General features: G+C 37.8%; 1 long non-coding RNA gene across 1 annotated transcript in view; it reads right to left on the reverse strand.

The window, feature by feature from the left end:
- The window catches only part of LOC116468055 (uncharacterized), a 315,466-nt gene that overhangs the window by 169,082 nt on the left and 132,802 nt on the right, over window positions 1-13,582 (reverse strand). Inside the window, exon 3 of the long non-coding RNA XR_004247976.2 lies at window positions 670-763. This is a non-coding gene — a long non-coding RNA (uncharacterized LOC116468055). The remainder of the gene's footprint in view (window positions 1-669; window positions 764-13,582) is intronic.

Genomic DNA, 13,582 nt, shown 5'->3' on the forward strand with positions numbered 1-13,582 from the left:
TCTCAATGAGTTACTGCCATTTGTGTAACTACTGGATCAGAGGGATGAGACATTACCCAAATACCCCTCAACAGTGAAACTCATGATTGCTATAAAAAATTCCAGAGGAAAAAATATTTTAAAAGATTTGCAAGAAAAAAAAGTTAAAATCATACACAATCACATTTAGAAGCCAACACTGTAATATTTTGTCCACGTTTTTTCCTAACTCTATAATAACATATGTTTTAAATGCTGCAGTGGAAGTTTATGGGTTGATGGAACATCCAGAGGTAAACTGTAAATTCCTGAGAGAGTAGATGATAAAAGAGGTCTGTGTGCCTGCATCAGCAAAATAAGTGGCAGCCAGAGGCCAGATAATACAAGGAAGGCTGAGAGAAGAAACCAATAAGAAGAACACAAAGAAAGCAGAATCCACATGTAGAATAGAGTTTGTGTAAAACCCCAGAGGAAGAATCGTGGCACAGAAATGAGGAAAACAGGCAATAGTTGGGGCAATAACAGAGGCGGCTTCATCAACCATATTCAGCTGTTGTTTGAATCAGAAACCTAGCTTGTGTTACTGAGACCTAAGCAGAAGACAACTTGATTTGGGGGCCTAGAAGGTAGAAAAATACGGAGTAGCAGGAAGAATAATCATTCAGAAAGAGCAGTTGTAGTGGTGTGTACTTGCAATCCCAGCGACTTGGGAGGCTGAGGTGGGAAGATCGCTTGAGCCCAGAAGATCAAGGCCAGTTTGGGCAACATAGTGAGACCTCTGTCTCTAAAAAATAAAAAATTAATAAAATAAAAAATACGCCAGAGAGAAGGGCCCATGAACAAAGTAAGGGTGATGGAGTAAGTAGAAACAGTGTACGGTGTTTTCAGCCACACTGCATGATATAGATTAAGCATCTGGAACATCTCAACCCCTCATCATTAACCCTTTTTACTATTTAGGGAAAAAAAAGTGCGGCTCGATGCCAACATTTATTTTTACATTAACAACTCAAACTCTTTGAGGTTAAAGTAAATCTGACTGATTTTCAACGTGAAAATAAGATATAAAAACTGTTCTTGGAGCTATTTCTAAACAGAATTAACATCAGAATCATTTCACTCATCAGAATCATCTGCTCTGGAAAAACTGGATTCATCAAGCCAATCTTCGGCCAACAACTCTTCCAGAACAATGTCAACATCGTGCGTAGGAAGTCTATGTTTTCTAGAATATGACATTTTCAGCAACTGAGAATTTCTATATTTTGTAAGTGGAAATACCACTACTAAAAACACAATCCTATAAATAGAATGATGTCTTTTGTTTACAACGTTGATATGCTTGCTAGAGCAATGCGAAAATGATAATAAAAGCGAGATATTTCTGGCAAAGTTGTCTTGGGGTAAACGCCGCAGCCACAAGTGCCGTCAGCGAGTATTCTTGGGGCAAATGAGAAAATGGTTAATATTCCCGAATTTCCTCACACTGTACAACTGCACAGTCGCGTACCTGCAGCGGACAGAGAGAGAGGGAGACGAGAGAGTGTTTCAGGCAGATAGTAATACTTACTGAGTAATTGTCATGTTCTAGGCACCTGACATAGTATACAGCAGTGCCTGGGTTGAATTATGTGCCTCCAAGAGATATATTCAATTCCTACACCCTTGATGAAGTTAAGATGAAGTCATGCTGTGTTGGGGTGAGTCCCAAATCCAATGACTGATGTTACTATAAGGAGCAAGAGATTTGGAGACCGACAGACAGGGAAGGCCGTGGGAAGACAGAAGCAGAGACTGGGGTTGGTGAAGCTGCAGGCCACGGGGTGCCAAGGATCCCCAGATGCTAGAAAGAGGCAAGAAAGCATTCTTCCTTGGAGCCTTCTGAGGGAGCAGGTTTGCTGACACTCGGATTTCTGACTTCAAGCCTCCAGAACTATGAAAGAATAAATTCCTGTTGTTTTAAGCCACCCAGTTTGTGGTCCTTTGTAATGGTAGCTCTTGGATTTAATTGGTGGAGAAAGGGGCTTATTATTCCTAATAAGCCTATAAATGCTAAATGCGCTATATAACTTATCTCTAGCAGTGCTGAATGTTTTGAAGAATAGTGTCACAAAGGTCTACCTGTACTGCTTTGATAGATCGTCCTGGGATAGCATGCCTGACAGGCAAGCAACTGTCAGATGAAAAGCTTTCTAAAGGAAAGAATAAGTTCAAAGACGGAGAGCCTTGGAAAAGAAAGAGAAAGAAAGAGGTTGGTGCATCTGTGGATCAAAAGATCAGTGTAGCTGGAGTGTGGTAAGGGAAGGTAGATGGAGATGGAGTTAGAAAGGAAATCTGGACCAGGCCACCGAGATCATGAAAAGGAGTTTGGAATCCGTACTAATTGCAATAGAATGGCATGGAAATGAGGAAGCAGAAAGATTTATGCCCTAGCAGATGATTTGGACTGCAATGTGGACAGTGTAATCAGGAGAACAAAAGAAAAACAGGAGGTCCGTGCAGAGCTATTGCAGTGGTGTAGGTGAGAAATTGTGGTGCTTGGTCTGGGACCGGTTTAGATGTGCCAATTGTGTTAGGCCATGTCCGTGGGTACTTACCCATATATGTGTAAGTCTAAGCTTGAGAAAAAAGGGAAAGAATTGGAGAAAAAAAATTAAGAGTCAATGATGTAGGGTTTATATTTAAGCCATGAGACCAGATGAGATTGTCAACTTCAGAACTTTCTTGTCTTTTAATTAGCAATTTACACATTCGTGCTAATAGCATGCAGGGAGAAGAGAAGAAGAGTATGAATAGAATCAGGGCTTTCCCACCATGGCCTAGTAAATCAAGAGTGAGAAAATGTGGCTGAGAAAGAGCCGGTGAGAACACAAGGAAAACAAACAAGGAGCGTGTAGGGGCAGGAACGGAAAGGAGTACTCCATATAGGAGGCAGTGGTAATCACATAAAATGCTGCTGAAAAGTTGGGTGCTATTTCTGACCTTGGGAAGAGCAATTTACATAGTCTGGGGCTGTGAGTGCCTGATTGAAGGGACTAGAGAAAAGGAAGGGAGGTAAAGAAGTGGGAACCAGTGGAAAGGCCTAAACTCAGGGGCCTCATTCTAAAAACAGACTTCGGGAAGCTGTTGGAGAGGATAAATAACTGGTCAGAATTGCGAGATCAATTCTGGTGTGTCATTGGTTACACAGCTAGGGCCTGAGATGGGAACTGCTGTTGACTAATTTTTCCCCTTGTGTCTCAGTATTTGAGTAGTAACATGACAAGTCTGCTTGTTCTGACTAAGCAAAGCCACTCAACAATAACCTAACCTTTTACTTTATAATTCCCTACTTGATATAAGATGTATGTAATTGCAGATTTTGTTCATTCTATTAATATTGGCTACAGGGACAAACCCCTTTATGCAATGAGTACCTGGATGAGTGGTCTTGGGCAAATGCCGTGATTCAAAAATGCCACCAGCTCATGAAAAAGATGAAGATTCTCACAAATACAAAATTATTTGAATTAGGAACAAAGTTTGCAGTGATGGCAACCTCTCATACCTCTCCTTATCCTCTCCCTGCTATTGTCAAGGAGGTGGCATCCTCTCATGACTGTAAGGAGCAAAGCAGGGGAGGAGGATGAAATATTGCAGAAGGAGAGAAGATTTTCATAATTCACGTGACCCTCCATGACATGGATATCTTTGTGATGTTGTGTTGCTTCTTCCCAAGTTTCCCTTAGGTTTGCTGGGGATAAATCACTGCAAACTAGTTTGGCCATCAGAACTTCAGTAACCATGGCCATGCAGAAAGGTCCAATCTGGACACCAAAAACATTTATTTTCTGATTATAAAAGGTTTAAATCTTCATTACAGAATACCAATAGAAAACACAAAACATGTATTGCTATTTCCATGGATGAGTCACTGTTCTGACTGCTCTGTGTCTAATAATTTCAACAGCTCTGTGAGATGGGTGCTATAATAATCACCGTTTATAGATACAAGAAGGGAGACATAGGAGTTAAGTAATTTACCTGCAATGGTTAATTCTGTGGATCAACTTGGCTGGGCTAAGGTTCCCAGATATGCGGTCAAACTTTTAGTGTGCTTTTAGATGAGATTAACATTTAAATGGGAGGACTTTAAGTAAAGCAAATTGTGCTCCATAATATGAGTGGGCCTCATCCAATCAGTTGAGGCTTGAAAAAAGAGAAAAAAAGAATCTCTGGAGGAGGAAAGAATTCTGCCAGCACATTGCTTTGACTTGAACTGCATCATTGGCTCCTACCTATGTCTCCAGCCTACTGGTCCACCCTGCAAATTGTGGACTTGGCAACCTCCGTAATTGCATGAGCCAAGTTCCTAAAATAAATCTTTATATATATATACAGACATCCTATTGGCTGTGTTCCTCTGGAGAACAGTGACTCAAGGTCATTGCTCAAGGTCACACAGCTAGAAAGGTAGTCTCTCTCTCTCTCCGTCCCCTTCTCTGTCTCCATCTCTGTCACACACACACACACACACACACACACACACACAATTTTCCTTTGGGGTCTACCCCTCCTCTTGTATGCAGCTTTAGAGATTCTTGCCCTACTCTAGCTGAGAGTTTTCTTAGGATGCAATTAAAGCAAAAAAGCCTTCTTCCTGGAATGAATAAGGATGCAAATTGGTTGGAAGTGATTCATTCTGACAGTGCCAGACTTAAGACATTCATTGCCTCCCCCTCTTGAGATCTCTTCAGTGGTTCTGTTCCTGCTCTCCCTGAAGTTTTCCTTAAACTACATAAGCTGCTCTATATTTCACCAATACAATTATTTCTGCTTAAGTTTTATCAGAATATTCTATTCTTTTGTTGTTGTTACAACTAGGGAGCCATACATGACACAGGAATATATTAAGATTATTCTACGTAATAAAGGATTCCCTGCAAACATGATTTGATAGCTTATTTAGCCAGTTTCCTAGCACTGGTCATTTGTGTTTCCACATTTTCCATCCTTATACACCCCTCTCCAAACATCACTAAGCATACAAATGACAAATGAGGAGGATTACATTAATTTCCAGCAGTTTTTTTTCTCCTGCCCGTTTATACTTATACAAGTTAACCCACTCCCTGAAATCCACCCCCTTCTTAATCCCTAGTAATCATAAGTGTTGTTACATGTGTTTTCAAAGCAGTCTGTTCTGGTCACATGCAGCATCTCCTGTGTCCCTCTCTCTACACTCTGGCTCCACCATGAGGAGGATCTCTTAGGAAGCCCTGCTACCCCCACTGTAGACGGTGCCTACTATCAAAGCACCATTGTATACCACAAGTGTGTTAAATCTTCATGATCTCAAAGCCATCAGTTTGTGACCAATCTGTCAGAGCAATCATGGTGTCCAAGCTGGAGTGAACACGCAGCGCAAGTCTTGAAATGCAGATGCCCCATTTGCAATACTTGGGTTCAGAGTCTCCTGAAGTTGAGCATGAACAAGATTCTTTTGTTTTTTGCCTATGACACAGTTATTCTCAAGCTGAGGACGGCATAATCTTAATAGAAAAGCTGCTTAAAATCTGCAGTGGAAGCTTGAGCTATTTGCTTTATGAAAAGTTGGTGTTGCATCACTCCAAAGCCATCTCCATCCAACTCAACTCCAACTAAGGGAAATGCCAGCCAATACATGCCATGCCATGTCATCTGCTCCCCCAGAACCAATCCTTTTCTCTTCCTCAAAATAAAGTTTAAATTCCTATCAACACATTCAAAGAGATGCCAAAAGGTCAGACCTACAAGACCAGGAAAGAGCTAAACTTTGAGAAAATAAGAAGTGCAGTAAATTTTAAAATTTGTTTTATTGTATCCCAAAAGTACCTGTACATAATTTAAATAGCCAAAGAGTGCAAATACAATTATAAAATAATAAGTGAAAATCAACTTTCACTTATTCACCACTTAGAAAGACAGCCAATTTCAATACCTTTTTTGGTATTTTTCTAGTTTCTTTATGCAAATACAAGTAAAATTATGTCTTTTCTCCACTTTTTTAATACAAAAAAGAGGACATTTCACATGGTACTTACCTCTTTGATTTTTAACTTGATCTTGAAGATCTTGCATATCAGTACATATTTTTAATAGCTAAATATCATTCCACTAAATGTATTAACTTTGTCATTGTTTATATGTGTATTTCCTTTGTCATTTTTTTGTGGTTTCAAATCTTGTACCAGTATGCAAGTATATCTGTAACATACATTGCCATTGAATCAATAAGTAATAGGTTACAGTGTATTTTTAAATGTAACTTTGATACAATAGTCCATATATAATGGTTGTGCTGATTATAATTATATGCTAATCAAATTTATATGAGGACCTGTTTCCCAGTGACTTTGCCAAATTGAGTTATCAATGTTTTATATTTTTGCCATTCTATACATATATCTAATTATATATGTATATGTTATAAATCTTACATATATACAAACATATATACATATAATTTAAATCTTAATTTGCATCTCATGAATGAGGCTGAAACTTTTTTCATATTTTAAGTACTATTTATATTTCCTCTTCTGTAACCTAACTGCTGAGACACTTTGGTTTTTTATTAGATGTGGGCTTTTGCTTTTGGATTTCTAAGAGTTCTTCACTTATTAAAAATGTAAGTTCTTTGTGACGTTAACTGCAAATAGTATTTTCCATTTTGTCTTTACCTTTAACTTGGCCTATAGTATTTTTATTTTACTTAAATCCTTTTTCTTTTTGCTTGTGTGTTTGCTTTTACTGTTATTGTTTTTTAACAGCCATTGAATATTTTCACATATTTTGAAATTTTGTGATTATAAATATTGATATGTATCCTTTAAAATTTATTTTACTAGCATTTGGAAAGCCCCTTCTATGAGAAATAAATGTCCTTCAGTCTCAAAAATTTGCTTGTATAATGTGTTAAAAATTTTTCATTTCTCCTATTTTCTTTCTGGAACTTCTGTAATTCAAAAGAATATTTGCTGGGGAGATGACAGAAGAGATCCCCTAAATGCAGTGAGGGTGGGCTCCCAGGAGACAAAATACTTAGACCAACATCTAAACCAACTCCTTGCTTTCAGCCCCTACCTGCCCCCTGGCATTTTATGGTGTGTGGCACCTCTAATTCCTGAGCCTTCTCAGGATTCTGCAGGTTAAACAGACTTGCAGTCCACCAGTATCACCCTGTATAGTCATTTAGGTTTCATCTTCCTAACATCTCACTAAGTCATTTACTGTTTCATCATCATCAACTTTCTCTCTTCACATACTATGTGTATCTGTAATATACATGAATCGGGGTTGCAGGTATCTCTAGGATTCATAGAATATGGGGTCTTTGTTTCAATTTCTTGATTGCTTCTCAACGAGTTTTAGGAGGAGAAGGGAAAAGAAAGAGATCTCATTCCATGACGGTTGTTTTCTGCATGTTTAAGATATTCTTCCACTCTCAGAGAGAACTACATCAACTCTGGGGCAGTTTCCTTTTTTGATGAATTGGTTTTAAACTTGGCTGTTAATATCCAAAGCTCTTAAGAAAGCTTGTGTTTAAAATGCTAGCAGTAGATTTCAGGCAAAAAACTAATTTCCTCAAAGGAAAGTAGCCTCAATCATGTTACATTCTTTTACACCTGAATGTGGAAAGATAGCCAATGTTCCCAAAAAGGCATAGTAAAATAAGTTCCATGTACACAACAGCACTGAGGTGAGAAATTAAGTTGCATATGCATGATGGGAACTTATCTCCTGTTGCCACTGAAGAAGAAATGAAAAAAGATTTTTGTCTTAGAGTTTAAAAATCTTGGTCATAATTTTCTTTTTGGAATCAAGTAGTTTATTCCCAAGGAAATTATGTCTACCTTGTAATAGGTATCATGCAAAGTAACTTATATGAATGTCTAATGTACTTCATTGGATAGCATATAAAAATTAAAACTAAGCCCCATAAACCACAAAATTAGCAGCAATAATCACTAATATGTGGCTCATTGTTGCTGCTTATACAAACTGCTCTCAGTTGTAAAATTAATACTGCACATCTAAATTTGGCTTTTTTCCAGTTTTATATTTTTCAGTTCTATTAATAAAGAGAATTTTATTAGTCCTATTTGGAATTGTTTTGAAGATGGAAACAGAGACACTTTTGAGGTCGAACAGAATATTTCACGTCAATTCTCAAATACCACTAATAAGTAATTTGCTTTGCTTGAGGGTGCATACGCTGAGACTGAATTATTCATTTGCACAAAGCGTAAAATAAGTAGCCCATTAAGGGGTTTGACTCAGGTAAACTCAGAGCCTAATACATACATTAACCAATTCACCCTTCCCTAATAGATGTTACATTACTTAACAAACTGTAAGGTTTATTCACCCATTAACATTGATGGACTGTACATGCATAATTCCCTGTAGCATTTATAGAAGCTGTTCAGGATAATCCCCCACACCAGCAGTGAGAATAACAGACTTTGAAATATGCTAAACTAAAAGTTCACATGAGTATTTAATCTGTAATCTTCCTCCTAGCTCATCACATTTTCCTGCCCTTTTTCAGGTAAGAGATCTTGTGACTGAAGTGGGTGGGTATAATAAAGTTAGGTTAGAAAATGTACAAGAATGGGGTTTCAAAGCAACATTTCCCAGTTTAAATGAGGTAGGAATTAAGACGGCAACAAATTGTTTTGTGCAATTTGAATACTACTGGACCTCATACATCTACATTTGGGGGAAGATTTGAAGGTGACGGACTAAGGACAGACGATATCTTTCTGTGTGAGTTTAGAGAATGTTTGATGGCTGCTAACTGCATCTGTGTTTAAGCTCAGAATTGGTCTGTTTGGGGGCTGGAATCAAACTGGAATGAAAAGCCAGGCAGCTGAGTGTAGTCATCAAAACTGACCAGACAGTTTCAGAATTGTGAGTGATAGTGTCCTGATCTGATGACCCAGATCACATGAGAAACGGCTCAGATGGATGTCTAAGGGTTATTTTCTTGTTGTTGTTGTTTTGGAATAGGAAGGCAATGGTTGAGGGCCATGAGCTAAATGGTATTCAGTGGAATGCCTGAATTCTAATTTATAATTTTTAGTCATTTTCTGACAGTTCTTATAACAATGGTAATAATCACATTCGAAGGATTCAATTTGATTAGATTTTGGAGAGGACAGGTATTTTTCAATCTAGTACAACTTTTCGCTCTTAACAATGATAAAGCTCCCTGAGTGTAAGACAGACAGGAAGGTAATAAGTAAAGTAGAAACTTTACTAGAAATAGTCTGATAAGAATGTAGACAGGCAGCAGCATCCAGTAATTGTCCTAGTGGTCAAGACCTTATCAAAACTTGTAACAGTAAGCAAGAGAAGGTTTAAAAATAACATTTATGGGCAGAGCAAGGGCTGTCAGCTCTGTGAGAAGAAAGGGCAGCTAAATCTGGAAAGACATCTGGATCTGGAAAGGACAGTGCTTGAGGGAAAATGAGAGAGGAAGAGAAAGGGGTGGGGGGTTTCAGGTTTCAGTTCTCTCCTGGAACATTGTCAGCCCACAGTGAAAGCCACTGCAAATGACATTAATTATTGTGAAGGGTTGCAAGCCTCCTCAAATATGGATATAAGATAGTCTAGAATGTAAACTAACTGTGAAAATAGTGTACATGCTATAGTATTCCACAGAACAGTCAAACTTAAGAAAGTCACCTCAAGCCTAAACAAATACGATATTTGGAAATCAAATCATCTAATATACTTCATAACACCTCCTCATCTTCAGTAGCATAACCTTACTTATAAAATTTAGAATTCATATGCCTGTATGTTCATGTATTCTAGTTTATATCTGTTATAACATACAGATAGGTAGGTAGATTCTATTCTGCATCTGACTATCTCTGTATTCTATTGTGTGTGTGTGTGTGTGTGTGTGTGTTTGTGTATGTGTGTGCTCTTGTTCTAGCCTCAGAAAAAGAGAGATGACTTTTCCTCATAACACTTAAGGCAGTTTGTTAATACAGTTATTAAAATATAATGTGTGTGGGACTTTTTTCAGGACAAATAAGCTGATTTTATCAAATTGCTCCTATGTTTTATTTGTTAAGTATCTTCCTAGTTTTCTATCTTCATACATTCTCTCAAATTTTCCTAAGGCCTGCCTATGCTACTCTATCACTGGGAAGTAATTACAAAATAATAAATAGATTATTATATGAATGATACATATAATAAATTATAAAAATAAACTGAAAGGATATTCTAAAATTTAAAATACCACTTTTTGCCTGGGAATAGATATTTTAAAATATAGAAATAAATATAAATCCCTAATAAACAAGAGTTCTTCCACAGGGACAAGTATATATTAATTAATGGTTCAGTATTTGAACTCCACATCAGACATAAGTGAGAACATTCCAGTCTCATGTCTAAATGTCTCTAATGAAATATGTATTTATAATATGCATTTACATACCTCAATATATTTTTGAAAAGTTTTCAAATATTTCACCATCTTTAATCTTCAGAACAACCCCATTATGCAGGAAGGAAAATCATTACTGTCTCGAATTTTACGGGTGAGAAATCAGAGGTCAGAGAGGTTAAATGATTTGCTAAAGGTTACAAAGTGAGTCTGTGGAAAGAACGGGTATAATAATTAGTGTCTCCTGAGTCCCTGCTTTCTAAATGTGAATGTCACTCTCTCATTAATAAAGAAAGCTTGTGTTCCAAAATTGCTATATTCACGCAGAATACATTTAATTTTCTTGTGAGGCTAATTTATATTCATCTAACCATTTTACTTGTGTATCCTACTTGATTTATATTTGTGCAGAAGGCATTATTTTCATTTTATAATTTGGGAGACTGAGGTCCAAGGAAGTTGAATGTTTTGCTAAAATCTTGCAAATAGAGCATGTAGCACATAATATTTACTTTCTTTTTCGTTAGAAAGAAATAAAAACACCATATAGGTAGAGATACATAATTACTAAAATTGAGCTATTGTTCCCAAAGTTAATAATAGATTCTTCGCATCCTCCTATTCTATCATCTTTGGTATTTCCTTTATTCCTTACACTTGTAACCTCATGATCTGACAGTGGTGGCTGCTGCTCTAAGCATCATGGCAGCATTTGAAGGCAGGAAATGGAGGAGGGGGTTGGTGAAGAAGGCTGGCAGGGGCATCGAAAATCAGAGCTCCCTCAAGTTGCTCAGGAAGGAAGTAAATATTTTCTAGAAACTTCCATAAGACATCGAACTAAGATCTGTTTGGCCAGAAAATCATCTCGAGACCACTTCCTACTGCAATGGAGGTGTGAAAGGTGAACATCTAAGTCTGTTTGTGCTACTAGAACAGACTCTCCAAGATTAGGTATTTTTTTAGGTTGGTACAAAAATGATCGCAGTTTTTGCCATTAAAAGTAATGGCAAAAAAAACTTTTAATGGCAAAAACTGTGATTACTTTTGCACAAACCTAATATAAAAAAGAGAAATTTGTTTTCCCACAGTTCTGGAAGGTAGGAAGTCAAAGACCAAGGCACTGGCAGGTTCCGTTGTCTGATGGGGTTGCAGTCTCTGTTTCCAAGATGCCACTTTGAAAGTTACATCCTCCAGAAGAGAGGAACACTGTCCCTCACATGGCAGAAGGCAGAAGGACAAACATGAATGAACTCCCTTGTCAAGTCCTTTTATAAGGGAGTTCATTCATGAGGTCATGACTTAAATATTTCTCATTAGAGTCCATCTCTCAACAATTTTGCATTGAAGATTAAGTTCCCAACACATGAATTTTTGGGGACACATCAGACCCTAAAACTGTCCCATTTTTGTCCCTACTTTCATATTAGCAGATAAGCAAGGAAAATGAGGTTGGAAATGGTGTCCGGGTTTAGCATTCATTCTCCCTTTTCTCATCCCTCACATTTGTCCTGAGTGATTTCCTAGCAAGACACGCCTTGGCTCTTTAGAAAATATTTCCTTCCTTCACACAGTCTCAGACTTCATTGGCTAAAACTCTTCTCCATTTGACGGACTGCAGTACTCCCTGTCAGTGAGCTACCACCAGGCCACCAAGGACAAGAGGCCCCCAAGTTTTCTTTCCAGATGCTTTACAGAGGGCACAGAGATGCTCATCCAAATTAAATTCCCACAGTATGCAATATGGACCGTTAATGGAGATGCCTAAAGGGATTATGAAAAAAGGCCCTTGAGCTCCATAAGGAATTCAAATGCAGCCAACATCCATTGTAGCTGTCATGGACCTAGTGCATTGAGGCACAAACATCAAAGCAGTGCCAAAGAGCAAAGCTGAAGTCAGCAGGGTGCCCTAACACTCTAAAATAGAAAATACTAGTCAATAATGTCTTCCCAGTTGGGGACACCCTTTCTCCCTGAACTGAATTTATTCTGAGAGTTAGCTCTTTCAGTCTTATAGTAGACTATAAATGTGCCTTCACCACCCCACCATGGATCAGTGCCTGTGCAAGAGAGACTGAGAAAATGAGAGATTAGTGAGAGCTACAGCAGACCGTATAAAAGATGACATTTCCAGAATAATAAGCAGTGGATATTTGCCAAAATACTTAGAAGTCAAATAGACCTCTTTGATCTCATTATTCAATTAACAATTATTTAGTGCTTTCTATCTGCCAGGGAGTGATTCATAATTGAATTATACATAATCTCTGCACTTAAAAAGGTTAGTCTGATAGGAAAGATACATACATACATAAAAAAAAAAATACACTTATTTGATCCTCACAATGATCTTCAACCCTGAGATTTGAGAAGGTGATGTTTGGGTAGACTGAGTAAAAGCTGAGAATACAAAACCAACCCTTGGGCTTCCTTTGCCAGTGGAGCAGGCTGAACTGGTAAGTCTTCCAAACACCAGCTTCCCCTTATTTGAAGACACTGTAATAACCTCTTTTGGGCCATCATCTTGCAGGTGGATGCTTAATCTTCTTACGACTCACATGTCCACCCCATTTTCCTACTAAACCCATACTTGGGATTAAGTTTCAGAATGCTTCAGCAGAGGAAGTTCAAATACTTTTCTGGGAAAAATAGATTATATAGCAAGAGAATTGCAAACTTTTATTAATTTACATTATTTTATTAATATTGGTATAAACCCAGCATATATGTATGGAAATGAATCCTAGGGGCAATTAGAACCAGGAGGACAGAATATTTACTGGTCAAATTTGTTTGACTTATCAGACCACTTATCAGAAGTTCTGGATTTAAGGTTTTGGCAGATGGAGCTGTTTGTGGCAGATTAGTTGGTTGACTAAAACTTTGACTTATCAGTGGGTTAAATTTAATGAGGCTGAGATGCCAGATCATTCCTGGCATAATATAGATGGAGGAAATCTAAAGGTTTAGGGAGAGAGGAATGTAGGAGTAGATATATCATGCCAATTCACTCCTGCTTACATACACACATACAATTCCTAGAGGGCCCAGAGTACACTCCCTTCATCAATGAATTGGGAAACATATTAGTATAGGAACACAAGCATTTCTGGGATGCCTGTTCTCTGCAGGCCAGGTGTGATGGTGACAGTTAAGCTAAGAGTAATTTTGCTCTCT

This window comes from Hylobates moloch, unplaced genomic scaffold, assembly GCF_009828535.3.
Source record: "Hylobates moloch isolate HMO894 unplaced genomic scaffold, HMol_V3 SCAFFOLD_5, whole genome shotgun sequence".
NCBI lineage: Eukaryota > Metazoa > Chordata > Mammalia > Primates > Hylobatidae > Hylobates > Hylobates moloch.